Source organism: Rhododendron vialii, chromosome 9a, assembly GCF_030253575.1.
Source record: "Rhododendron vialii isolate Sample 1 chromosome 9a, ASM3025357v1".
NCBI lineage: Eukaryota > Viridiplantae > Streptophyta > Magnoliopsida > Ericales > Ericaceae > Rhododendron > Rhododendron vialii.
Window position 1 is genome coordinate 16701912 of NC_080565.1, and position 27686 is coordinate 16729597.

A 27686-nucleotide genomic window follows, 5' to 3' on the forward strand; every position below is an offset into this window, starting at 1 on the left:
CGGGTTCCCATTGGCACACAAAAATATTTGCATTGGCTCCGTAACGCGGATAACCAAGCTACACATCCAACCTCGGTTCCGCGGTTCCGGACTCCCGAGTATCCTCACAATGGTTCCACCGTCCCAGGTTCCCATTGGCACACAAAAATATTTGCATTAGCTCCGTAACGCGGATAACCAAGCAACACACCCAACCTCGGTTCCGCCGTTCCGGACTCCCGAGTATCCTCACAATGGTTCCGCCGTCCCGGGTTCCCATTGGCACACAAAACTTGCATTGGCTCCTCTCCGCGGATAACCAAGCCCTATTACCAATGAGGCTACCACGTCCGGCCGCATTGGCAATCTTCACAATGGGCTACCAAGTCCGGCCACATTGTGGTTTTCACAATCCACGCAATGGGCTACCAAGTCCGGCCACATTACGAGTTTTCATACACACAACGGGCTACCAAGTCCGGCCACGTTGCGGTTTTCACAATCCACACGATGGGCTACCACGTCCGGCCATATCGCGGTTTCCAAAACATTTCTACCTTTTCAAATGTTTCTTTTACGCACGCACACAACTCACATAATGCCACCCAAAACTGGTCATTATGTTGTTTCAAAAATATTTCCTTCCTCGAAAAACTTTTCCTTTAAATCACACCCTAGGTGTCATGTTTCTACTTTCTCGGTTCTTGTGTCTCGTTTACATGTAAGGACTCCGCGGTAGGACAAACGTAAGCAAGAATCATCCTAACAAGATCATCCAATTCTATATTACTCATCACGCTCAATTACTACTTATAGCATAACGCCACATGTACGGACGCCTTTGGAGTGTATCACTTATGCTTTATTCAAAGCAGAACGCCACATGTACGGACGTCTTTGGAGTGAAATCACTTATGCTTAATCACACCACAAGTAATACAAGCAATTCATACATGCCTACTCATAGTCATCTTTAAAGATCAAAATACAAATATTTCTAAACAAATGATAAGTACGTAAATAAAGATAACCTACTTTATACTTGAGTAAGTAAATAAATAGGGAGTAAGTAAGGATTTCCTTACAGTTCTTCTAGGCGGTAGTCGGCTACGGAAGGTTAGTCGGCTACGGAAAGTACGTCGGTGGTCGGGCGGAGTAACTTCCTACGGTATGCCTCCGGTAGCTTCGAAAGAGAAAGGTTTCTCTCGAAACTTCTTCTTGACTAAACTACTACTACTTTATGGATCGAAGGGGTGGTCGAGTGACGGTTTAGTGGCGGCTTAGGTTGAGTTTCTTGAAGAACTCAAGAACAACTCAAGAACAAAGAAAGAACTAACAAGAACAAAGAAAGAACAAGATTTTTCTAGAGAGAGAAGTTGCTAGGTGAAGGTGTGAGTTGAATGAGAAGCATGGGGTGCTATTTATAGGCAAAACCTTGGCTCTCCCTCTCCTCTCGGCCCCCCCCCCCCCCCCCCTCTCTCACCATACTTCAAATTTTTACACATGTCAAGCACTTATGGAAGGTCAAAGTCTAATTGCTAGGCTTGCATGGCTAGGTTAGGCTAAAAGGTAGGCTTGCATGGCTAGTTTGTACCAAGGATGGGATTTATGGAAGATTTGCTTGGAAACAAGGAGACAAGGGTACAAGATTTGGTCATAAAACAAATATGGAAGTACAAATGGGGAGTTAAGTTTGGTTAGGGGAAAGATTTACCCATGGATTTGAAAGGACAATGGAAGATCAACCAATCTTCCTCTCACTTTCCTCCTCTCTCTCTCTCTCCTCTCTCCCTCCTCTCTCTCGGCACCTCTCTCTCTCTCTCTCTCTCTCTCTCTCTCTCTCCTAGTACACTACACACACACACACACACACACACACACACACATATATATATATATATATATATATATATATATAAATGCAAGAAAGAATAAGAAAGGTACAAAGGTACAAGATTTTCTAAATCCAAATCCCATTAAAGAAATCCAATTAGGCACATGTCTCTTTAAATAAATAAACTAGTGTACTAATGTACTCTAGGAAGATCCACTCCCCAATAAATTAATCCAATTGGGTACAAAACCCTAATACAAAAAAATAAAAGAGTACTTAGGAAAATTTAGGCTTTAAAGGCTACTAAGGCTAATAAGTACTTTCAAAATAAAATTTTGGTACTTCATCACATGGGCAATTAGGAAAAAAATGACTAGTTTAACAAGCCCATGTACTTGGTGAAAGAATAAGGCTATTACCCAATGGGTAAAGATTACCCTAACGGTTATTGTCCAATGGACAATAATAACTAGGGAACTTTTTATAATAAAATAATCAAAAAGTACTTTAAAGCAATTATAAAAGTCTATTCAAGTACTTTGCTCAAAACCCTTTTAATATAAAAAAAATTGTGTTTCTATTATCCAATGGATAATAGTTCCCCTAACTTTTACTGTCCAAAGGACAAAGAATAAAACCAAATTAACAAAAGGAAATAAATAAGTAATTTTCTAGGGTTGAAAAGGTTGACTAGTCAAATCAACTTTATTGGAAGGTTCCCTTGTCACATCGGTACTTTATTTGGTCAAAAGACTTCATTATCCAAGGGTTACTAACTTCCCTAGCGGTTATCACCCAATGGATAATAATTTCCCTTGCGGTTAATAACCAATGGACAAAAGAGTAAAGTACCTTTTATTAAAATAAGATTTTGAAAAGACTACATGTACTTTTTTTTTTTTTTTTAAAAAAATTTATTATCCAATGGACGAAAATTACCCTTGTGATTATTATCCCTTGTGATTATTATCCAATGGATAATGGAGAGGTGGGAGAATCCCTAATAAACAAAGAATCAATGTACTTTGCACAAGTGTTTATAAACCCATTAAAATACTATATCCTTGTACTTATCAAAATATTTAAAGGAAAGCCTACTGTCCAATGGATAAAAATTACCCAAACTATTATGGACCAATGGGTAAAGGCAAAAGGTTCAAAAGTTTCAAAAGGTCCAAAAGGTTCATCTAGCAACTAGGCAAGTTGGTTGCTTGGTTCCTACAAGTAGTCGGTTGGAAATTAACTAAATTGGTCACGTAGGGTTTCTAGTCGAGAGTTAACCAACGATCAAAATCTAACTACGTCGAAATAGACGAGAAATCATATAGCCACTTAAGAGAAAATAAGTAATTTAAATAAAATTCAAATTTTTAACGAAATTTTTACTGACCAAAATTCAGGGGCGTTACAAGCCTACTTGACCAAAATTGGTGCTGCTGAAGACTCAGTCCTCTGGGTGGAGAATGACTTACCGAGCAGGCGTGCTGCAACTTCTCAAGAGCACGAGGAGACTCCAGTGGATGATGTCGAACAGTAAATTGAAGATTTTGCTGATGCAGGTGAGGATACGCCTACTAATGCTCACTCTATCCAATCACCTGTCCGAGATTCAACCAATGAACCTATTAGCCTGGAGGAGAATGCAGCTAGAGGTGGTGCTACCACTAAAGTCAATGCATAGGTCCCAAATGAAATTCGTCCAGAGGTCAAAAATTTGGACTAATAGGTATGTATTTCACCATAGCTGTTAATACTTTAGAAAACTTTGCTGGTCCTGCGTGACCATAAGCACCAGCCCTGCGAGGCACCAGTACTTTCTATACTTTTTGGTAACACAGGTATTTGGCCCCCTGTGGCATAACAACATGTTTTGCTTGGCCCTTTTTGGATGCAAACTGGTCTATACTTTAGTTGAATATATGTGTGACTCAAGTTTGTCATAGTTGTGTAACATATATTGCATGTTCTCGTATGCTCCCAAAAAATCTCATATTTGGTTTTACTTCTAAGTGTATTCATACTTTTAGCAATCCTGTACATATAAGTTTCACATCCTTAGATGATTTTAAGTTTCTCGTAATTACACAATTCTCAGTTTCTCGTACTTAGTCGTATGTACTGCAAGTGTTTATGCACATATTAGTATGCAACCCAAGTTTTTCGTACTTGTGCAGTTTAATTTCCACATATCTAGGGAGTGGATACGTGTATTCATACATGGCATTCATGTCTGTTACCTGCTCCCCAATACGAATATAGGAAAACAAGTCCTTTAGTTTGTATTTAGAAAAAACAAAGACTCGAAAATTTTGATATACCATAAAAAGTGATTTTATTCATAATCTTTGAACTCAAGGGGGCATTACTCATAACCCTTGTAACTAATAATAAAAATAGAGGAGCTTTATTCGTAACTCCCACACAATCATGTAGTGCATCCTAAAAATTAATTGAAACAAAACTGGAGTCTTTTAAACAAAGAACTTCCTCAAATTATGGATATTCCAAGGCCTTGGCACCGGGTTCCCGTCCAGGTCTGCCAAACGATAAGCTCCAATGCCCACAATCTCAGTTACTCAATATGGGCCTTCCTAATTGGCTCCTAGCTTGCCCTCGTTGGCCACCTTGGTATTGCCGAGCACTTTTCGAAGCACAAGGTCTCCAACACCAAATTCTCGTGGGTGGACATTCTTGTTGTAGCCTTTCATCAGCTGTTCCTAATAAGAAGCTAGGTGCACCAGGGCCCTTTCCCTCCTTTCCTCGGCAAGGTCAAGTTCAATTTCAAGGGCCCTGTCATTGCCCCCACTCTCAACCAATGCAGTTCTATTGGTTGGTAAGCCAACTTCTAGGGGTATAACTGCCTCTGTACTATATGCCAGTGAATAAGGGGTCTCTCCCGTAGACCTCTTAGGCATTGTTCGGTGCGCCCACAGGACCAGGGGCAGCTCATTGGGCCATTTTCCCTTTGCCGTATCCAACCTTTTCTTGATCCCATCAAGAATGGTTTTGTTGGAAGCTTCTGCCTGCCCATTACTCTGAGGGTAGGCTGGGGTTGAGTAGTAGTTCCTTATTCCGTACTGGGCACAGAATGCTTTGAACTTTTTCTGAAATTGGGACCCATTATCCGTAATCAATGAATAAGGGACCTGTTTACACCCGTTTTTGGCATCAAATCTTGGACTAGCACTGGAGGGCCATTTAATTAAGTACTGATTAAATTGGGCTAATGTCTATTGCTTTCTCGGGCTAAAAATTAATGGGCCACATTAATTTTGTGATTTGGAGTAAGGCCCAATTAATTTTAGTCTTGAAGCTTGGCCCATGTTTTATTTTGTGAGAATTGGCCCATGATTTGTGGATGAACGGTTGAGTATTGACTCCAACTGTTGGGAACAAAGAAGATTGTGGGCCGCGATGCATGGAATAATTGTTCCAAAGCCATGTGGTTAACTGACCCATTATTCTCTGGTGCCCACGAAATGGGGAAATGGAGTACCCCATTATCTCCAGTAACTTCCCATGATGGGGAAAAAACATGTGGGTAATTTTGTTAACTTCCAACAACCGCCCATTATCCCATGAAATCTACAAGTGGAGAAGTTACATGGAACACTTGTCATCACGAGAAGAAAGCTGGAAATCCTCTTGCATGCAAAGCCATGGCCTATAAATCTAAGTTCTCAAGACAGAAAAAGGTCCACACACCAATTAAGCTCAACACTTAAAACCAAAGCCTTCGTAGCGAAGCAACTATCTCATTTCTCCCTCATTTCTATCTCTCTTGTACCCTAATTTTGTTATTACGACATAACAAAGTTATTCCTATCTCTCTTGTATCCCCAACTTTATTATTACGATATAATAAAGTTATTCTACGTTGTTACTTCTTTTCCTACACGGTTAGGAAATTATTACGTCCTCGCTCGTAGAGGCAAAACCACTAACCAACTCTGCAATCCAGCCCTTAGATTTGCAGCACTTTCGCCCTCACGGTTGAGAAGTCAGAAAGGGGGCACTCAGTCCTTTACGTTGGACGCGACAAGTCCTGGCACGACCGCTCAGTCCTTGAGCCACTTTAGAGCCGAAACAATTTTTGGCACGCCCGGTGGGAATCGTCTAATGGTTTTATTATGGCACAAAAGCAACAGCAGCAACAATCGGATCCACCCATCCCGGATCCACCATAGAGTCCTGAGGGAGTGGCAGTCGACGTGCCATTACTCGAGGAAGTTGGTCCTCAGATCAACACTCAAGATCTTAGCGACGCTACCGACACCGTAAAAAATTATATATTTTTGGCAGGACGTGAGATCTCCCGCGACGTGACACTTTCACAATCATTCTCTCCGTCCTTGGAACCTCTGACCATTGTAGTCAATAAAATGGTTGCTACGCTTACAGAGAGGCTACCGCTCGCTCCTCAGCAGCAGGGCTTTCCACAGTTTGGTGTTTATGGCAACGGTCAAGACCAAGCTGGCTTATTGGGGGTACCTCCCCCTCCTCAAACATTTTACCACGCTACCTCATCTAGCAGCCCTGCACTCGGGGGGCAAAAAAAGAAAGGAGTTGTAATTGGAGGAGCCCAGACGCCTCCAACAAATAATGATCAAAGGTTCGTTTTGGTGGAAGACCTGAGCAAACCTGATAAATTTGACAAGACGGACAAAAGGCCATCACAAAGAGGCCAGGGCTCTAGAAAGGACAAAGGAGTTGCTTATACTCCTCAAAGCTTTGACACTCGAGGGGCAAGTTCAATCCAGAACCAACAAGCACAAGAGGCATGCCAGCAATCGCCTCCTATGCCAGACCTGGTTATGGGAAGAGATCAAGTCTTGAACTTGCTCCAGGAGCAGTTAGGGCCTAGTTTCAGACCTTTGGGAAGGCCTATGTAGAGGAAGCCTTATACCGAGTAGGTGGACAATACACCTTTCCCATAGGGCTATAGAGTTTCAGAATTCCAGACCTTCAATGGTGAAAGCGCACAGTCAACAGTGGAGCACATTGCCAGGTTTCAAGTTCAATGTGGGGAGGCTGGAACCATTGATGCTCTAAAGTTGAGGCTCTTTCCCAATTCTCTTACTGGTACAGCCTTCACTTGGTACATCAACTTGCCACCTAACTCGGTGCAGACCTGGGCACAGTTGGAAGAGATGTTCCACCAGCAGTTCTACAGGGTAGAACCAGAAGTGACGTTGGCAAACCTATCATGCTATCATCAAACCCATTTAGAATCCATGGAGTCCCACCTCTTATGTTTCAAGACGGCTCGATTCAAGTACAAGATAGTCCTTCCAGAGGCTGAATACTTGCATATAGCATTAAACGGCCTGGGCTTTGAAATGAAGAAGAAGTTCTATGGGACAGAATTCAGAGACTTGTTTGAATTATCCTCTAAGGCTTCTCATTATGAAAAGTTCTTGGCAGAGGAGTATGACAGGAAAATGGCATCTAAAGGAACGTATTACCGTGACCCTAATTACGAGGTTGTTGCAGTGGAAACAGAGGCAGATCCAAACGTGGCAGTGGCTGAAATCATCAACAAAAAGCCATACGTTTGCAAGGCCTTTGTCAAGATGGAGCCCATAAAGCAACCAGTCCAAAACACTTTTAATAGGCCAACCAGGGCCTATACTTTTGACGTTGGTAGGGCTGAAGCTATTTTTGATCAACTCCTAGCCGACAAGTTGCTCAAACTGCCCTTTGGCCACAAGATTCCAGCTCTGGAATAACTGAAGGGCAAAAAGTATTGTAAGTACGACAACTCTTGGAGTCATACAACTAATAACTGCATAGTATTTAGAAATGATATCTAGGACAAAATTGATCGGGGGGAATTCAAATTTCCCGTGAAGGATAAGCAGCTCATGGGGATCGATGGCAATCCTTTTCCCTCGGGGCTGAGTACAAATATGGTCTCTGTGGACATGAGAGGCATGCCTAGGAATGTTCCTAGGCAGAAGATAAGTTTGGGAGCTCCTTCCAGGGCAGCTTACAAGTCCAACCCAGGCAGGTACTTGGATCCTTATTATGATGAGGGGGATTTCAAGACTGAAAGGGTCAGAAGGTTTGAAAAGCAGAATTCATGGTGGTCCAAACCTACAGGGTTGAAGAAACTAGAAAGGCCAACCTGTTCCATGATATGCATAGAGTGCGGTCATCATGCCAGTCCTAGCAGGCCTAGCAAACTAGCCCTGAAGAGCATTATCGTGGGAAGGACTGAACCAAGGTCTGAGGAGTCACACGGGTCTAAAGGAAGAAGGGTTGTACGTGAATTTGTGTTCAACCGAATTCAGCTAGGGTTGGTTGAAGTTGAAGAAGAGTTGGGCAATTTGAGGAGTTTTGCTCCTTCCAAGGGCAAGCCAAGGGTTGTGAGACCTCCAGTCACTCCTCCAGATGAGTGGCACAGGGTTGAACATCCAAAGTTTCCCTCTGAACCTCCGCCTTTGTCCAAATCTCAGAAGAGACGCCGCCAACGATTCAGACAAACAGCTAGAAGGGCTAAGGAAGAGACAGACCTACTGGACAACCCCATGAATGAAGATGACCCCATGTGGAAGACGAAGATGGAAGTCTTAGTTGAAGAGCCTATGGTCGAGAAACCTAAGGCTAAAAGAGTATACAAGCCCTTGGAAAGGACTGTGGAAGAGGCTATCGTTGAGCCTCCTCCAAGGACTTTATCTAAGAAACAAGTCCCTTCGAGGAAGACATACAAGGAAACTGTTACCCAACTACCTCCAAAGCAAACTGCTGTACCCAAGAAGCAACCTCTCTTGGAAGAAACTCTTAAGGAGGATAGAATTCAGCCTCCACCGAGGCAAGTCACTTTGCTCCAGAGAACAGCTCTTGAACCAAGGAAGCTAGACTCAGGGGGCAAGCCAAAGCTGAATCCACAGGCCAAGGAGTTTAGGCCTGGACGGGGTTCCAATATGCAATGCAACGTGGTTGTGATCCTACCAACAGATCTGGAAGCCAAAGACAACACTCCAACAGCCATGGAGGGAGATGTTATGGAAACAGGGCAGACAACTAAAATTCTAAATGAGTCCTTCTCTGTAGGACTGAGTGGGCCTTCAGTGATTGTGTTGAAGGATGAGACTAAGGGAAAGACTAAAGATCGGGCAGCAACCGTGATCTTTGAGAGACCAAGTCCCGCAATGAGCAAACACATCAAGCCCTTGTACATCACGGATTGTCTTGATGGAATGCCAATCAATCGTCTTTTGGTTGACAACGGATCAACAACCAATCTCATTCCTAGGTTTATGATGCAGAAGCTTGGGAAGACTGATCAAGACCTAGTCTCATGCAATTCAACCTTGACTGATTTCATTGGAAAGGAAACAGCTTGTCAAGGTATTCTGATCATGAACCTAACAATAGGATCCAAGACCTTAACAACCCCTTTCTTTGTTGTTAATTCACACTCTTCTTTCAACATTCTGTTGGGGAGAGATTGGATTCACTCATGTTTAGCAGTTCCCTCAACCCTTCACCAATGTCTTATCTTTTGGAATCAAAACGACGTAGAGGTGATATGGGCTGACTGCAGACCTTTCCAGGCCTCTACAAATCCTGCTGAGGCCCATTTATATGATGAAGGGGTTGGTCCAATGAAAGTGGCAGGCCTTGATAAGTATGGCCGCCATAAAATAGCCCTTATTCATAATAACAAGTCAGCAGAAGAAGTGAATGCACTTTTTCAAGAGTTAATCGGTCCAATGATCACAGAGTCAAGTAGGCCGATTACAGCTTCATTCAAATGCCCTTCTCAATGTCAGTAAACCCTTCAAAAGAAGAGAAGAGTGTGGCCCTTCACGCCACACTGTCAAAGTTTGAAGCCTACTTGCTTGAAAGGAGGCTGATGGGTATTCAAGAATCAGAGGAAGATCATTCGGTTTGCGCAGCCAAAGTAATCAATGAAGATAAAAACCTGATTGAAGATCTAGACGAAATCCGATTGGAGGACCTTGAAGCAGCCCCAACCAAGTTGGATGATCTAAAGGCCGACGTACATGATCCCTTAGAAGAAGTTAATCTGGGAGATTCAGAGAATCCCAGACCTGCATATATTAGCCAACTTCTCCCAGAAGATGTCAAGAAAAAGTTCATCCAGCTCTTAAGGGAGTTCAAGTCCTGTTTTGCTTGGACTTATGAGGAGCTTCCAGGTCTATCCAGAGACCGAGTAGAGCACAAGCTGCCCATTCAACCAGAATTCAGACCTTTCAAGCAACCACCAAGAAGAAGGTCTAATGAAGCCTTTTTGCAAGTCAAGAGTTATTCACTTGGCTTATGCAAAAACGTCGTGGTTGTAAAAAGGGCTAAATAGCCGGTGAAAAGTCCTTCAAAGGCCGAACAAGCATTCTAAAACATTCGGCCATGGCCTATCAGTCATTGAATAGGCCTTATTGGAGTTTTACAAAGGCCTTTTTCACAGAGACGAATGCCCTTTGAGCCCTTTGTTTAGACCTGAATCACTATTATAAGCATTCCATGCAAGAGCTCAATCCTTTCAACATACTTCGAGTCCTTTTTAGGCCTTTCATGGGTTTATGGTTTCTCTACAACGAGGCCTGGACACAAGCCCTATCTACAGGTACGAAGACTCTTAGAGTTCTTTGTCTAGGACTAAACCAATATTATAAGCAATTCAAACCGAAGTTCAGACCTTTCCCGTAGGACTGAATCACTATTATGAGCACTCAAAGTGGAGGTTCAATCCTTCCAATATGAGGTTCAGTCCTTGCCAGGCATTTTTTATGGTTCAATCATTTTTCTACGATTAGACCTGAACACAGGCCTTTGTTAGTGAAAATAGGCTTGATAAAAGGTGGGAGCATTGAGATTCACCTCTGAGATAGGCACGAGCATCATCAAATCACTCTAAGAAGCCCTGAAGGATACATAATGAGGTATTTATCTCTAAGAGAGGCCTGTCCAACAAAAAGACAACTGGTAGACTCTTTCCAAGGTCTAAAGGAATCATGGAAAATGCCTAATGCCTACTAAGTCTATAGGCGAGGCAAACAAAATAAGATATACACTGTTTGGATGCCAAAAACAATTTTCTTTTTTTATACATGCCTTCATCCTAAAAGTAAAGAATCAATGTGGTGGGGGGCATTGTTTACACCCGTTTTTGGCATCAAATCTTGAACTAGCACTGGAGGGCCATTTAATTAAGTATTGATTAAATTGGGCCGATGTCTATTGCTTTCTCGGGCTAAAAATTAACGGGCCGCATTAATTTTGTGATTTGGAGTAAGGCCCAATTAATTTTAGTCTTGAAGCTTGGCCCATGTTTTATTTTGTGAGAACTGGCCCATGATTTGTGGATGAACGGTTGTGGGTTGACTCCAACCATTAGGAACAAAGAAGATTGTGGGCCGTGATGCATGGAATAATTGTTCCAAAGTCATGTGGTTAACTGACCCATTATTCTCTGGTGCCCACGAAATGGGGAAATGGAGTACCCCATTATCTCCAGTAACTTCCCATGATGGGGAAAAAACATGTGGGTAATTTAATTAACTTCCAGCAACCGCCAATTATCCCATGAAACGTACAAGTGGAAAAGTTACATGGGACACTTGTCATCACGAGAAGAAAGCTGGAAATCCTCTTGCATGCAAAGCCATGGCCTATAAATACAAGTTCTCAAGATAGAAAAAGGTCCACACACCAATCAAGCTCAACGCTTAAAACCAAAGCCTTCCCAGCGAAGCAACTATCTCATTTCTCCCACATTTCTATCTCTCTTGTACCCCAATTTTGTTATTACGACATAACAAAGTTATTTCTATCTCTCTTGTATCCCCAACTTTATTATTACGATATAGTAAAGTTATTCTATGTTGTTACTTCTTTTCCTACACGGTTAGGAAATTATTAAGTCATCGCTCGTAGAGGCAAAACCACGAACCAACTCTACAATCCAGCCCTTAGGTTTGCAGCACTTTCGCCCTCATGGTTGAGAAGTCAGAAAAGGGGCACTCAGTCCTTTACATTGGACGTGACAAGTCGCGGCAAGCCCGCTCAGTACTTGAGCCACTTCGGAGCCGAAACAGGACCCTAAGCCGAGTAATCATGCTTTTCCACACGAACCTTTCTACCATAGGTTTAGCGATCTTAGCCAATGGTTCTGCTTCAATCCACTTGGTGAAAATAATCCATTGCTACTAACAGAAATTTCCTGTTTCCTGTTGCTTTGTGGAATGGACCCACGATGTCCATGCCCCATTAGGCAAACGGCCAAGGACTCGTCAATGGCACCAAATCTTCTGCCGGTGTTCGAATCATTGGTGAGAATTTCTGACACTTCTCACAGATTTTCACATAAACCTTAGCATCTTCTTGCATGTGTGGCCACCAGTAACCTTGGGTGATTGCTCGATGGGCAATGGATTTGCCCCCAGCATGGCTTCCGCATGTTCCCAAATGAATCTCGTGGAGAAACTTCTGCACCATCTCGGGGTGCACACAAAGCAAGTAGGGTCCAGTGAAGGACTTTCTATAGAGCTTTCCTTCAGGTGACAGCCAAAATCGTGCAGATTTTACTCTAGTCTTATGAGCCTCCTTTTTATCAGTGGGGAGTATCTCATCTCGTAAGAACTCCATAATTGGATCCATCCAACTTGGATCTTGGTTCACGTCCAAGACCAATTCTATGCTTCTTCCAATGCTAGGCTCAGCAAGATAATCCACTGCCACCTTCCTCTTGAATTCCGTTGGCACAGCTGCTGCCAACCAAGCGAGGGAATCTGCATGGGAATTCTGCCCGAAACCTATTTGCTCAATGTACACCCTCTCAAAAGTGTCCAATAGATCTTTGGCTACCTCGACATATGCTGCCAATATACAACCTAGAGCACAGAGCTCTATGTGATCAGAGGTAGAGTGGGCTGTATATCAGAAAAGAACAACAACGTTTGGTTCTAACTTATCAGATGAAGTTTTGTCATGGACTCTCTGGACTGGGGTTTTCCTTGGTCTGTTTCATTGGTTGGAATGCCACTTGACACTGAATAGGCAGTGATGGATCTAGGGGCCACAAAACTTTTAAAAAAACTGCTTGTGTCGTAAATCTTTAATAATCGCGAAATTGTTAAGGTTACTTTGATATTATACGAATTTGTATATCCATGGTTGGTATACTAAGTTTCGTTTGGTTTTTGAATTTTGGAGAGTAATATTTAAGATTGTAGGGTAAGATCGGGCTAAATCTCTAAGCCTGTTTGTTCAATGGACAGGCTTTTCAGTCCACGCCAGCCCCTCCTCCTTGCGCCTGATTATCCTCGTATTATATGGGATACATATACATGTGTTATATATGTGGAAAGGTTCTTATAGGGACAAGGTAAATGAAATTCTACATGTTCTTATGTCATCACACTAACAGTGTATGTCACCCTGAGATTTCGATAGTATTTATTTTGAACAAACTGAGCTCTAACACTTAAAAGACTATATGCTTGAGCTTGGCTCGACTCGTTTATCAGCTCTGGTTGTAAAGATGTAGCAACTAGGGAATACCATCCCAGGGCCTTAAGGTGTGCCGCACACAAAACAAACCATGGAAATCCAGGACCATGATTTATATTATTTCCTGCTACTAAGACACCTCACTCAAAAGCTAACTAGTATGGTACTCGTAGCTTAATGTAATATACCTGTGTCACAAGTTCAACAGCAATGTGTTATTGCAACTGGTACTTTTTTCCCTGGATTTGAAAGCAGGAAAACCTTTAGGCCTCCAAGGAGGATGTCAACTGTTGCAAGTGTTATTACTCCAAACTGTTCTGCTTTTACAATATTCGAAGTCACCGAAATAAACGACAGTCGTCACCTTTAACAAGACCATAGTAACTATAAGCAACAACGAAAAGAAGAACAGAGTTACTAAAGGCCATTTAACTTAAAGGTCGATATATTGCCGGATTTTCCCAGAGCAGTATGTGCTTGCCTGGTGCTCTACATGATTGTCCGTCGATTTGACAAAACCTAAATTCAGCCAGTAAATAAGATTTTTCTTGTCCGAAAATGAAACCCGTATGGTACGGTACTACAGTCACATATCTGTTCAACCAAATAAAAAGAAGTAATACCAGTAGTTAACCTTGGAAAAGATCGCCCGAGAGATTTACATATGTATACATTGTGGTCCATGTATAGGACTTCTCATATTGTAAAAAACATAATAAGATACAGCAGCACCGGACTGACATAAAATTTTTTTTTTGAATGGCACCGGAATGGAGGAAAATGATTCATATAGCCGACCCCAAGTGATTGGGACATAAGGCTCAGTTTGGTTTGGTTTGAACAGCACCGGACTGACATAATAACCCCAGGTACAATAATTCACAGCGGGATATACACTTTTCATAAACCAAGAGAGTCAAGAGTATATTACCAACATCAACTCACATTTTCTGCTTTCTTGAGAGAGGAGATACTGTTGCAGTAAAATTATGATGGGTCGTTAATGCAAAATCACTTTATCTCGCCCTTCTAGCTCTTTCGTTCTTCAAGTTTGGGTGTGCTGAATTTCACGTTGGCCAATTGCGCAGCTGCACGGACAGTAGCTGTTGCACGCTCTGCAGAAGCAATAGCGGTCCGAGCTTTCTCCAATATTTCAGATGATTGCGGCCTTGCATCCCTTTTTAGATCATTAGCTGGTGTTGGATTCTCATTCCTGTTTGTTGACTTAATTACCCCATCCTGACCCAACAAGGAAGTGATGTTGCCGGGGCTTGGAGATTGATGAAACTCTGGGTCTTCTTTCCTCTGTGCAGAGATAGTTGGATGTGCTGCTTCGGTAGAAGTTGAATATTCAGGACGACCGTGTTTGGCCGGTGCTTGAGAAGTGCCGGGCCTCCGTATACTTGCTTGGGTCCATTCTGCAGATAAACACCAAAAAAACTAACGATTGGCTCAACGAGGAAGTAAATATCTGATCTGGGCAAGAAACCATGATTTTATTTTTCATTTTTATGCCTTGTTGATATTTGTTCCAATGTCGAAGGGCAAATACTTTAGCTAGTCCAACTGAGTAACTCATGAAATTCCACTGCATTATGGGGACAAAACCCCCCAAAAGTAGGTTAATGACAACTGGAGATGAAGACTTAATGCATTGTACTACAAACAAGTTCACCGAGAGTTTATGCGGTAGGTCACAACCCACCTAATCTAGCTACTTCATAGTTTTTGGCGTCACAGATTCTTCATTTTGGAAATAGACAGTGGTAAATAGACATTCACTTGAGTATATCAATATAGGTGGCACTAATGATCTCCCACCCCTTAGTCAAGGTACGATTACAATCTACAAGATTAATCGAATAACACAATGGGCAAAATCAGAAGGAAGCGTCCATAAAGAGAAGGGCGATATAAAATGCAAAAGGACAAGTACCAATAGATCTTCGGGCTTTTTACTGAATTCTGCTTCAGTTTTGGAGGAATCCCACTCCACATTGTACTCTTCTGCAACATCCTTCAATACCTTAAGCTTTACTGCAGCAGATGGAGCAGTGACTGATAGTTTCTCGATTATCTGAAATAGTAGAAAAGATTATAACAATGGGATCATCAGCATAAGCTATCTACGGTAAACAAAACTCCACACATATCACAAATGAAATACGAAGATAGTAGAGCAAATCTTCTCACTCCGGGCTTCATACTCTCCGGACAACTGATTCACTACAAGTTGTGAGTCACAGTAAACTCTTATTCGTTCAACCTTCAGGGTTTTTGCACTTCTTAAGCCAGCTAAGAGTGTCTCGTATTCTACCACGTTATTTCACGCACTGAATCCTAGCCGAATAGATAGTTCCAACATTACTCCTTCAGGAGGAAAAAGCACAACCCCGATTCCTGATCCACTATTACATGCTGATCCGTCAATAAACAGCTTCCATTCTAGGGGATCCTATTTGGTTGGGGCCTAGTTCTTCTCTGTTGGTGGTTCAGTTACCTACTCTTTTCTCGTAGGAGGCAAAGGCGCTACTGCAGGTGAGAATTCTGCCACAAAATTAGCCAACACTTGGCCTTTGATTGCCGTGCACGGCTGATAATCAATATCATATTGACTTAACTCGACAGACCAAGTTGAGATTCTTCCAAAGAAGTCTGCTTTTCGTAGCAGTGATTTCAAAGGGAATTCAGTATAAACTACGACCTTGTGGCTCTGGAAATAATGTGGCAATTTCCTAGTCGCTGTCCTAAATGCCGGGACTAATTTCTCGAGGGACAGATATCTTGTTTCTGCGTCTAGCAATGTTTTGCTCACACAATAGGATTTGCTCGGATCCCTTATCCCTTCACAGGACTGCACTCACAGCATGTTCAGAGACGGCCAAATACAAAACTAAAGACTCACCTGGCTCTAAAGTTGACAGGAGTGGGGCTTTAGCTAAATACTTCTTCAAGTCCTGGAAAGCCTGCTCACACTCTGCTCTCCATTCAAATCCTTCCCTTTTCTTTAACAATTGGAAGAAGGGTCTGAACTTGTCACTTGACCAGCTGATGAATCTATTGAGGGCAGCTACCATCCCAGTTAGCCTTTGGACTTCTTTCATTGTCTTAGGACTCTGTAGGGCCGTTATTTAATCAGGGTTTGCCTCAATTCCTCTTATGGTTACTAGGTGGCCCAAGAACTTTCCAGATCCCACTCCAAATGCACATTTTGAGGCGTTGAGTTTTAGTTTGTACTTTCTCAGGATTTCAAAGGCCTCTTTTAAATCCGCTATGTGTCTTTGGCTAGTCTTACTTTTCACTACCATATCATCAATGTAAACCTCCATGGTTTTTCCAAGGAGCTATTTAAACATGATGGTTGCCAGTCTTTGATATGTTGCCCCTGCGTTTCTCAATCCAAAGGGCATGACACTATGACAGTACAACCCTCGTGACGTAATGAAAGAGGTTTTTTCCTGATCAGGTCCAAACATAGCAATTTGATGATATCCTCGATATGCGTCGAGAAAACTCATCCGCTCGTATCTAGCAGTGGCATCTACTAACTGGTCAATTCTGGGAAGAGGGAAGCTATCTTTTGGGCACGCTTTGTTCAAGTTTGTGAAATCTACACAGACACGCCATTTTTCATTCTTTTTTACCACCACAGTGTTGGACAACCATTCTGGGTTGTAAACTTTTCGTATGGCCTTTGCTTCTAACAAGTGGTCAACCTCCTCGATAACAGCATCCACGTGCTAAACAGCTACCCTTCTCTTCCTCTGAATGACTGGCTTATGTTGTGGATCCATGTTTAAGTTATGGCAGATGACATCTGCATCCACCCCGGGCATTTCCTCGGGTACCCAGGCAAATACGTCAACATATTGTTTTAGAAAACTCACCAATTCAGCCTCTTCCTCTGCTAGCAGTGATTTCCCAATCAAAAAATACCTATCAGGATCAGTCTCGTTGATCTGTATTTTCTTTAAGCCCTCAATCGTTCTTTCTACTGGGTTGCTTCCAACATCTTCGATAGTCGGTTGATCCGGTATTTCTACCGTATGAACTTGATGGGCCTTTGGGAGTCTTTTGATGGTGGAAATCAAACACTATTGTGCTATTTTTTTTATTACCTTGGATTTTTTTCAATCCCGTTGGATCCAGGAAATTTTACCATCTGATGGTAGGTGGAAGAGACTGCCCTCATCTTGTGTAACCATGTTCTTTCTATAATCTCGTTATAGGAAGATGGCATGTCCACTACTAGGAAGTCAGTTCGTAATACTACTGTCCCTGCAAGAAAAGGCAGAGTTACCTTGCCCAATGGCCAAACCGCACCTTCCCCAAATCTGACCAAGGGGGTTCAGCCCCAATTTCTTAAATGCGTCGTAATATAGCACTTCGGTGCAACTCCCTGAATCCACCAGGATTCTTTCCATGTCATATTCCCCAATTCGTAGGGTTATGACCAAAGCATCGTTGTATGGTACCTGGACTCTTCCCAGATCCTCATTCGTGAAAATTATGCTCTCATTGCATGCTTCTTCGTCACGTCCTCTTTTCTTCCCCAACTGCATCACATGTTGTTCGTGTTTGATCCATCTTTGGAGCAATCTTACCTCATTCCTCGTATAAGGCTCGGCCAACCCATGTATCATATGGATTATGCCCCTTGGATTTTACTCGTAATCCAACTCCATTGCTTTTTCTTTATCCTTGGGATCTTCGTGGATAAATTCCTTGAGATAGCCCCGCGAGACCAGATCATCAAGGTGCTTTTTAAACATCTCACAATCCTCAGTCATATGGCCCCAGTCCTTGTGGTAACTGCAGTGCTGATTCGTAGCACGTTTCATATTCTTATCTCCAGCTAGACTTGGGGGCCACTCGAAGTAAGGCTGATTTTTCATTCGATAAAGAATCCTATAGATGGGCTCCTTCCAAACCGTTGTAATAGAAAAGAAAGATTTGGGATCAGGAGCTTGCTTATCCTTGTACGACTCTTTCTTTGTCTGCCCATAATCTTTCCTCTCTCGATAAGTTTTGGGCTCTGGCTTATCTGCTTCTTTTGCAGGCCCTTTGACTTGCTCGGCAACCATCTTGACGTCTTCCCGAAGTATGTCATCCTCGTTCCTGGCGTGTTGCTCTATCCGTTCCATTAACTTTGCCAGTGTTCCTAATGGACTCATGTTCAAGGATTTACACAAGTCTCCCCGAACAGGCAACCCGGTCTTGAACGTAGCTATTGCATACTCCTCGCTGCAACCTTCAATCTCGTTGACAGTTTCCCAGTACTTCTTTGCATAGTTCCTGATTGGCTCATCTTTGCCTTGTTTCATAAAGGAGAGGCTCTCAAAAGTTTTTGGGGCTCTTCTGCTTGTTAAGAACCTTGCAGTGAATTCTTCGTCCAACTGCACCCATGTTTGGATGGAGCATGAACCCAACTTATGGAACCAAGACAAAGCTACCTTCCCCAAACTCGATGGGAACATCTTGCACATAATTACATCGTCTCCTTTATGCATAAACATTGCCTGCTGGTAGTGCTGTATGTGTGCCATGGGATCAGCATCTGTTTCATAGAGGATGAACGTTTCGTGTTTCACTCTGCTCGGCAACCTAGCCTCCTATAACTTCCTTGCAAAGGGTAAAGACGCAATATTTCTGAGTGCTTTCTGTGCTGCTTCTCGTGCAGTCATGGGTTCATCTTCTTGGCCCTTTGACCTGTTAGGTCTAGCCTTTTCCTAATCGGAGTCAGGTCTCTCATATCTGTCCCTATGATGGTTACTAGTCCCCTCCTCTTCAGGGGTAGAACTTCGGCCCCTGCTCCTCCTTCTCCTTGAAGAAGCCCTTCGCCGTTCTGGTGTTCGACTCTTACCCCTGCTCCTCTCCTTTCATGGAGAAACTTTATGTCGCCTTGGGGTGAGACTTCTACTTCTGCTTCTTCTTCCTCGTGAAGGAGCCTTTCTATATTTCACCATAGTATACTCATCTCCCCTGGAACTTCTTCGTGAGAGTCCAGAGTCCTCTGGGTGTTCTCAAATCCTTTCTAACTCCCGGATCTCGTGCTCTCATTTTTTGATCAAATGAGCATAATCCTCCATTTTCTGCCTCTTTTTATCGGGGACATCCTCGCTGTAGTGCACACTTTTTGACTGTACAACTGACTCATCCCTTTGATGGGATTTACTCCTTCTCGTGGATCTTAAGGTTGTTCTTCCCTCTCTATTTTTAGAGTTGTCATGAACAGTAAGGGGGCGACCCTTACTCGTGGTCCTCCTATGCCTGCCTTCGGGCTTTTTCGGAGCCTCGAGTGGAGATTAATCTTTACCTTCATCTAGCAGATTCTTTGGATCGTGTGGTGTTGCTGGATCTATTTCCACCATGGTCGTATTTCAAAGGTAACTCTTTTGTTTGCAACAGACGGCGCCAATTGTGGGGGGGGGGGGGGGGGGGAGAAAACAATTGGTGCTTAGAATTGCACCAGATTGCAACGACTTCCCTCGCCTCTTCACCGGAGCCCAAGTTCGTCGTTCGAGCCCTAATCTGCAAAACAGACAAGGGGTGAGTGCACCTTTACCTCTCATGGCAAAGGCCCTCCGATGCCTAAGTTAGTATCACGTACTAATAGAAAACTCTAAATATCAATAGGAAGTATCGTATGAATGCAATGATTTGCGCACCTTTTGCCTCTAGGTTTTACCTCATATTTATAGATTCAAGAATGCTTGCTGCCCAAGCATCCTTGTTACCCTAGGATTCCTATCTCGTATAGGAAACCCACGATATCTTGGATTCTCATTCCCTTATCAGTTCATTACCTTAGTCTTTTTAGGACTCTTTTCCATGATTGGCCAAACATCCCACTCCCGTTGGGTATCTTTCCAAGATCCTGCATTCTCGGGAACTCATTCTTTAACGGAATACACTTTTTCTGGACCCTTCCTGAATGTTCCCTTTGCTTCAGCACTTTGATTGGAATTCTATCTCTGTTTGGATATCTTATTGCCGAACAGACTGTACGGTCTAGTTACTTCACATTTAATTGGTCCTTTATCAATTACTTGGGCTAAAATGTCTTCTCAGGAGTTCCCCCTCTATTCGGCCTCTCTCTCTTTGCCGAGCAGTATTGCCTAGGCAGTGACTTCGCATGTCACCGTTTCTATTATATTCATTCCATGGTTCCTCGTACCATGTTTACTAATTCTATTTGTTTGGGAATACCTCCCTACAATAAATATGTTTGATTGCCCGTGTTAATGATCTCCATGTTGGAGGGTAGATTGCTATACCAGAATTTATGCATACCTAGTTTTAGTGTTGTCTATTTTTGGCTAGGAAACGTCAATTAACTGTTTGGGAGGACATTAGTAGGCATAACATGACAAGAATGCAAAAACTTGACAATAAGGTCATTTTTAGGAGAAAATAGTTAATAGCTTTGAAAGGAACATTGAGTATGAAGGTGTTTGATCAAAGTAATGCATGCCTTTCAACACGATAATATGCTATTTTTCTCTATCTATGTAGACAGCACGTTACCAATATGGTATTCAAAGGTTTGTAAGAAATATATTAAGTGTAAACCCATTTTGGGTATATCAAGTGGCTCTGTGTGTGTGTCTTTAATCTTTGTAAGAAAAAAAGAAGAAAAAAACGTAAGATGATAGAAAAACTATGCGCAGCATGCCCTTTGGAATTTCCGGATTCCAAAAATGCAAGGGCCCGGAATCGAGGGAGCTCGAGCGCGGATGGCAAGCGCTCCAAAATACAAAGTCGCCACTCGGGTTTTGAAGGTCCGACACCCAAGGAACCGTATTTCGAAGCACCTGCCGCACTGTTTGATTTGAAAGAATGAAGGAACCAGTCCGTCATAACCATATCTGGGTTCGGGAGCCAGGTTACAAGAGAGGAAGGGTTTTAAGGCACCCCTCTCGCCCAATCCAAAGATCGGTCTCTACTTAGGCATTTTGTGAAAATATTTGCGATTCTTTTTTTATTTAAACAATTTCTAGCCAATTAGGGCGGGGGAACAGTTAATCGGGATTCAAAACTGTAACATTTTGCAGGATGTGATTGAAAAATAGCATGGATGAACAATATACTAGAAAATAAATGAGATAAAACCCAACACCGTGACTAGATATCAAAACAGTGCGTTGGATATGAATTTGACATAAACAATGGCCAACTAGCATGCATGGATCTGCCAGCATGCAAGTCCACCATCGCGCTTCAGACCCACTCCATCACGCGAGGGTCAATATCTTCCCAATAGGTTAAGTTTTGCCTCCGTCTGGGCTCTGAAAGGACCAGTGCACACCCAGGGTCAAACCAAGCAGTTTATATGTACTGAAAGTAAATAATAATTACAAACACAATAAATGGAATTGAGATACAACCCCTAAACAGTGGGGGTATTAAAACAAGCGCCAAAGGCCAAACTGCCCATGCAAGGGAGACCCCCGGAAACAAGCTGACCATCACGCGATGGAGTCAGATCATCGTGCGCGAGTCATGACTAGACTTCCAGGAATTGCTTTGCATGCCTGGGCTCTAAGACATATTCAAAAGCAACCCAGGGGCATTCCAGAGTGATTAAATAAACATTCTAAGCTAAACCACAAATTTTAAGATGCAAGTTAAGGGATTAATTCTTATCATGCTTCAAAGTGATTTATAACACTACGAAAAATAGAAAAATGACTAGCATCCTATCCCCAAGAGGACCATCGCGCGCTGACTGGGATAGTCGCGCGCGTGAGTGGCTCCATCGCGCGTAGGAGTGCTAGTGCACGATTTCTTGTAACCCTACTAACTTTAGAGCCAGGACTGGTATTAATTACCAGCCTTGGCCCTGTCAGCCCCCCTCAGGGATCAAAATAGTACACAGGCAGAAAATTTATACCTTTGCTTGAGTGATATGAAAATGGCTTGAAAAAGGTGATAGAGCTTGTGAAATAAGTGTATGAAGATGGCAAGAGTAAAGGGAATATCAAGTGCTTTAGGGTTTGTGTAGCCTTTTTTTGCTTGATTTTTTGGTAACCTTGATCTTGGAGGACCAATGGGGTATATATAGGAGGTGAAAGAGTGCTTGGTGGGTGGAGGACTTGGCCTAGCAACCAGCCAATAAGGCTGGCCAGCTTTCCTTGGTGGAGAAATGGGCCAACAAGGTGATGGTAGTGGTTGTGAGGGTAGTGCAACACCTACAAAATGCTATTCAGTTGACGAAAACGGGGTTCCACAGGTCAATAGCCCCATGATCATCACAAAATCCAGCTGGAAAAAGGTGAAAGTGACAGGTGTTGACCATCGCGCGACTGTTAAACCAACCCTTGCGATGGTCAACAGTCAAGGCTTTGACTTTGACCAACACCTGACAGATAAAGCATCGCGCGTGAGATCCATTTCAACGCGCGATGGTCAATCCTGAGGTCAGGGTTTTGACTTAGGGTTTTGGGGTTCAGGAAAGGTTCCACTTATTTCAAGCTCAAACCATTTCATTCTCTAAACTATTTTTCATCTGATTCATCATCAGGGAAATAAGAAACCGAAAAATAAAGTGAAACAATTAGGAGATCCAGATTGGGGTGTCTACAGTAGTCCCTCTTTGACGGCACGTGGAGCACCATTGACTGGTACGGGTAACATCAAAGATTTCTAGACACCCATCAAATCTGCCCAAAGCCGATTAAACGGAAAATGCAAACGAGTGTATAAAAATACCGTGCACCGATGAATTGGAGAATAGATCAATCATGGATGTGAACTCTCCTGGGGAATAAAAGGGTTGGATGGATGGATCGTCGCTGATTTGAAATTGGACGGATGAATCATCTGAAATTGGACGGATGGATCGTCTGAAATTTGGGATCGGACGTATAGATCGTCTGGGACGGATGGATCGTCTTAAATTGGAATTGGACGGATGGATCATTGCTAATTTGAAATTGGACGGATGGATCATCTGAAATTGGACGAATGGATTGTCGCTGATTTGAAATTGGATGGATGGATCGTTTGAAATTGGACGAATGGATCGTCGCTGATTGGAAATTGGACGAATGGATCGTCTGAAATTTGGGGCATGTGCAGGCGAACCACTGCTGGGGAAATAAAATGTTCTAGATGAACAAGTATTAATTCCTGATGACCCTCAAAATTGTTGCGATGCCATAATAAGAACTCATGGGGCTCCATAAGAGAGATAAACATGATTGGACCGTTGTGTGATGGAATCACTCCCTCGCTTGAGGGAGGCTTGCTAGGTCTTGGATCTGGGAAAAACCCTGACCCGACCAAAACCTGTTTCTTCCCCTTTTCTTCCCGGGGATGCTACAGAAACCAGTCCTCAGCGGTTTCAAACATTCAAAACCTCCCTCTACTCTCAAACTCTCTCAATCTCTCCCAAACATAGGATTTCTTCCCAAAACCAACAAACCCACGCACGAAACAACACCCATGGTGGAACACGGCAATGGTGGCGGTGGAAGAGAGGTAGTTGATCGTCCCAGGACGAGGGAGGACCCATGGAGATCGAAACAGCAGATCAAACGGCGACAGAGGAGGCCGTAGGTGTTGGTGCAGTGGCCACAGGCAGCGGCGATGGCGATCAAAGCCAGCAGTAAAAGATTGGAAGCGAAGGCAAGCATCGCGCGACAGAGGGAGTACCTCGCGCGACGGAGGAGCCGAGGGTCGAGGGACCCGTAGTTCGACCATTGGACCCAAGCATGGCTGTGAGCGGCTCGGTGGTGATTGGAGGTGGTTCTGGAAACGTTGGTAGCAGTAGTGCCAATGGTGATGGCGGGGGGCCGAGCAGGTCTCCGTCGAGGGATCCGGCGAGAGGCAAAGGCTTGGTGGCCGAGCAGGAGGAGACCACGGGGGTTCCTTTTGTGTATAGAGAAGAGGATGTGCTATTCCGGCCAGCGACGACATCATCAAGCCATAAACCAATCACGAAATAAGATGTCGCGGAGTTTTTGAGCGACGAGAGGCTAGCTCAGCTTCTCGAGGAGAACCCCGCAATTGGGGCTACAGTTTTGGAGGCTCGGAAGGAGCGATAGAGGGAAATAGTGGCTTTAGAGGCTGCGGTGAGGGCCGAGAGGGAGAAAGCCGAGGAGTAGGAGGCTTTGAAAGGCATGGAGGCCGAGGAGAGAGTTGGAGCGGAGGCACAGGGGCCTAGGGTGACCGCAGTGGAGGAGGCCGGGAGGGCGAGACGCCTTCCTTTTATAGCAGAGGGGTACATGCCACCCACACCACACTTGTTTGTGCCGTCAGGCTTTGCGGCATACAGGCCACGGCAAACAAAGTACAACGCCGAGCTTGTCCTGAGAGATCCCGAGACTCATATTTCGAGCAGCTGGACAGAGGTATATTCCTAGAAAACCCCCTTTGTAGCTTCAAATCCATATTTACTTGCATACGCTTGAATTTTGAGAATCATTTGATAACCCTTGAAGTAATCCAAGTTGTGATACCATAATTCACACATCGAATGTCAAGCATGTAACATCATAACTTGAACCAACAATCTGTTACCAGGTTGCAATGATTACCTAGAACTTGAGAATGAAAGCCTTGCATGCTAACACATCCCTTATATTGTTTGTTTTCGTGTTTGAAATAGGCGAAAGCGAAGCAGAGAGATATTCGCGGCTTTGGAGGCACGTGCAGTTCCTTGGAGTTATACAAGAACCTGCCGACAAGAGTGAGGCAGTTAGTGGATGAGGCGGGCTTTGGTGAGTTCATACAGACCCTTACTCCGGTCAAAAACGACCATAATATTCTAGTGGCGCTTGCCGAGAGGTGGAAGGACACTACCAATACCTTTCATCTTCCACCTGGGGAGATGACATTGACGCCTACTGACTTTGCTACAATCACTGGTTTTAGAATTGGGAGCGAGCCCATCCCATTTGACTTGGGCATTCACGAGGACCTGATGGCACTGGCATGGTTTCTGGGAGAGGTACCGAAGATCGAGGAGGGGATGGCGAGGTATGGGCAATTCATAAGGTACCTCAAGAAAAAGGTGACAACGGAAGAAAAGGCGGAGCAGATGGCCAGAGCATACTTGTTGTACCTTTTTGGCGCCTCCTTGTACCCAAATAGACGTAGCAAGGTTCACATGTCTTACTTGCCTGCACTGAGGGACTTGAGAACAGCCTCACATTTTGACTGCGGTGGTGCGGCACTTGGTACAGCCTACGGCTTTTTGGGAGACTCGTCGAGGACAGAGCAGAGTGCTGTTAGGTATTGGAGAATTTGGGAGGTATAATTTCAATAGAGCAAAGCACAATTTCAGATTACTCTTGTATCCATTTGACTACATAACTTGCTTTACTGCATCATTGCATAAACTGATGATTTGATCTGTTTGACAACCATGCAGCTTTGGGCTTACAAGGTTTTGAACATGTGCTGCCCAGCGACCAAGTGTTCAGATTTGAGAATCCTCCCACGTGCTCGCATTTGGAGCAAGAAGAACATGGGGGAGAAGAAAGGGAGGGGCGATCTGAACGGCTTTCGAATATACCTAGACGAGCTCCAACCCTCATAGGTATAACACGAAACTTCATCGAGCAAAGTACATAGCCTTTGTATTGCTTTAATGCTGTCGCTAATCAATACTTGCATTGTTTGCCTTTCTCGTGTGCAGATCGAGTGGGATCCTTGGAGAATGGCAGGGCCAGAGCCTGAGTACTTGGCTAGGAGCAGGACCATCATGGCTAGTAGGGTATTGCTGGAGTCATCCTTTGGTTGGCAATGGTACTTTGGTGACCGAGTGTCACGCCAATCATTTGGCTACGTCGAGTTCCAGGTGCCAGGGCCACTTCCACCGCGGGCCTCACACACAGGGGACTACACACTGGCCGAGCTGGAGAGCTTCACACAGCCAGACACTGACCTGGCACGCCACTTACGTCCTGACATGAACTATGCCACATACCATAGAGAGCATTTGGCGAAGCCGTTCAGAGTTCGGGACTTCAAAGAAGTCCGCAATCAAGCTTGTGGTGCTGCTGAGGAGTGGAGAGCTGTTGTCGAGAGACAGAGTGGTGGCGAGGGCCATGAGAGACGGAGCTTAAGTGGACCCGTGAGAGGTGGGCCACCAGAGCTGTTGTGGAAGATTGCAGTGGTAGACTCCCAAGGCAACCCAGCTGAGCTATACCTAGTCCCTGCCAGAACTGAGCCTACACCAGTTACTGTTCCAGTAAGACATTGTAACTGTAACGCCCCGATTTTTGGGTACGTTAATGAGGCATTTATTACATAATAAAGAGAGTCTGGCTCATTATTACATCATAAATACATCATAAGTAAAGGGTACATTTATTCAATAAGGAAGGAAACTAGGGTTCCTAATACTACTCTGCCTGCTCTTCCATCCTAACAAGCTCCTCTGCTCCAAAAGCTTCCACAGTGAACTATTCGTCTTGAACATCTACAAGGTCTGACACATTATACCAGCGTTGCCACCGATATAATATGTCAGGGTCACCAAAGGTAACACCATGAGCTACAAAAGCTCAGCAGAACAATCCCATACCCACTAACCCATAACTTATAAACAATAGGTTATACAATCATCGATTTCCACATGATACATGTATACACAGCTAACAATGACACACCCATCTTCGTTAATCAACTATCGTTGGTGTCCAAGATTTTTTGAGTTTCTCCTACGCGACTCATCGTAGACCGTGTCAACATTTTCACATACCAATCCATCTTTCAAAATCATTTGTTTAACACACCCAACCTCGGTTCCGCTGTTCCGGGTTCCCGAGTATCCTCACAATGGTTCCGCCGCACCGGGTTCCCATTAGCACACAAAATCTTGCATTGGCTCCTCTCCGCGGATAACCAAGCCATACCTCACCATGGTTCCGCCGGTCCGGGTTCCCATGGGAACGCACAAAACCTCACAATGGTTCCGCTATTCCGGATTTCCATTGGAACACACACAACCTCACAATGGTTCCGCTATTTCGGATTCCCATTTGAACGCACACATCCTCACAATGGTTCCGCTGTTACGGATTCCCATTGGAACACACACACCCAACTCACATTATGCCACCAAAACTGGTCATAATGTAGTTTCAAAATATTTTCTTCCTCGGAAAACATTTCCTTTCATTAATCACACCCTAGGTGCCATGTTTTTACTTTCTCGGTTCTCGTGTCTCGTTTACATGCAAAGACTTCGCGGTAGGACAAAAGTAAGCATGAAACATTCTAACAAGATCATCCAACTCTATAATATACCACAAGTAACACAATCAATTCATGTATACAAACTCATACTCTTTGAAATATCAAAATACGAATACTTCGATTCACATGGTAACGTTCTAACTTTCGAAAATCGTTCTTTCTTAGAAATTCAAAACAACAACGTTAT

General features: G+C 43.6%; 1 protein-coding gene and 1 long non-coding RNA gene across 8 annotated transcripts in view; one reads left to right on the plus strand and one right to left on the minus strand.

Moving 5' to 3' along the window:
* The window catches only part of LOC131301533 (uncharacterized), a 66823-nt gene that overhangs the window by 19885 nt on the left and 19252 nt on the right, over window positions 1-27686 (plus strand). The gene's annotated exons all lie outside the window — the stretch shown is intronic.
* LOC131301534 (uncharacterized) lies at window positions 13921-15441 on the minus strand. Its single transcript, XR_009191324.1, has 2 exons — window positions 15228-15441; window positions 13921-14709 (listed from the first exon to the last, which is right to left on the minus strand). It is a non-coding gene; the product is annotated as an uncharacterized LOC131301534 (long non-coding RNA).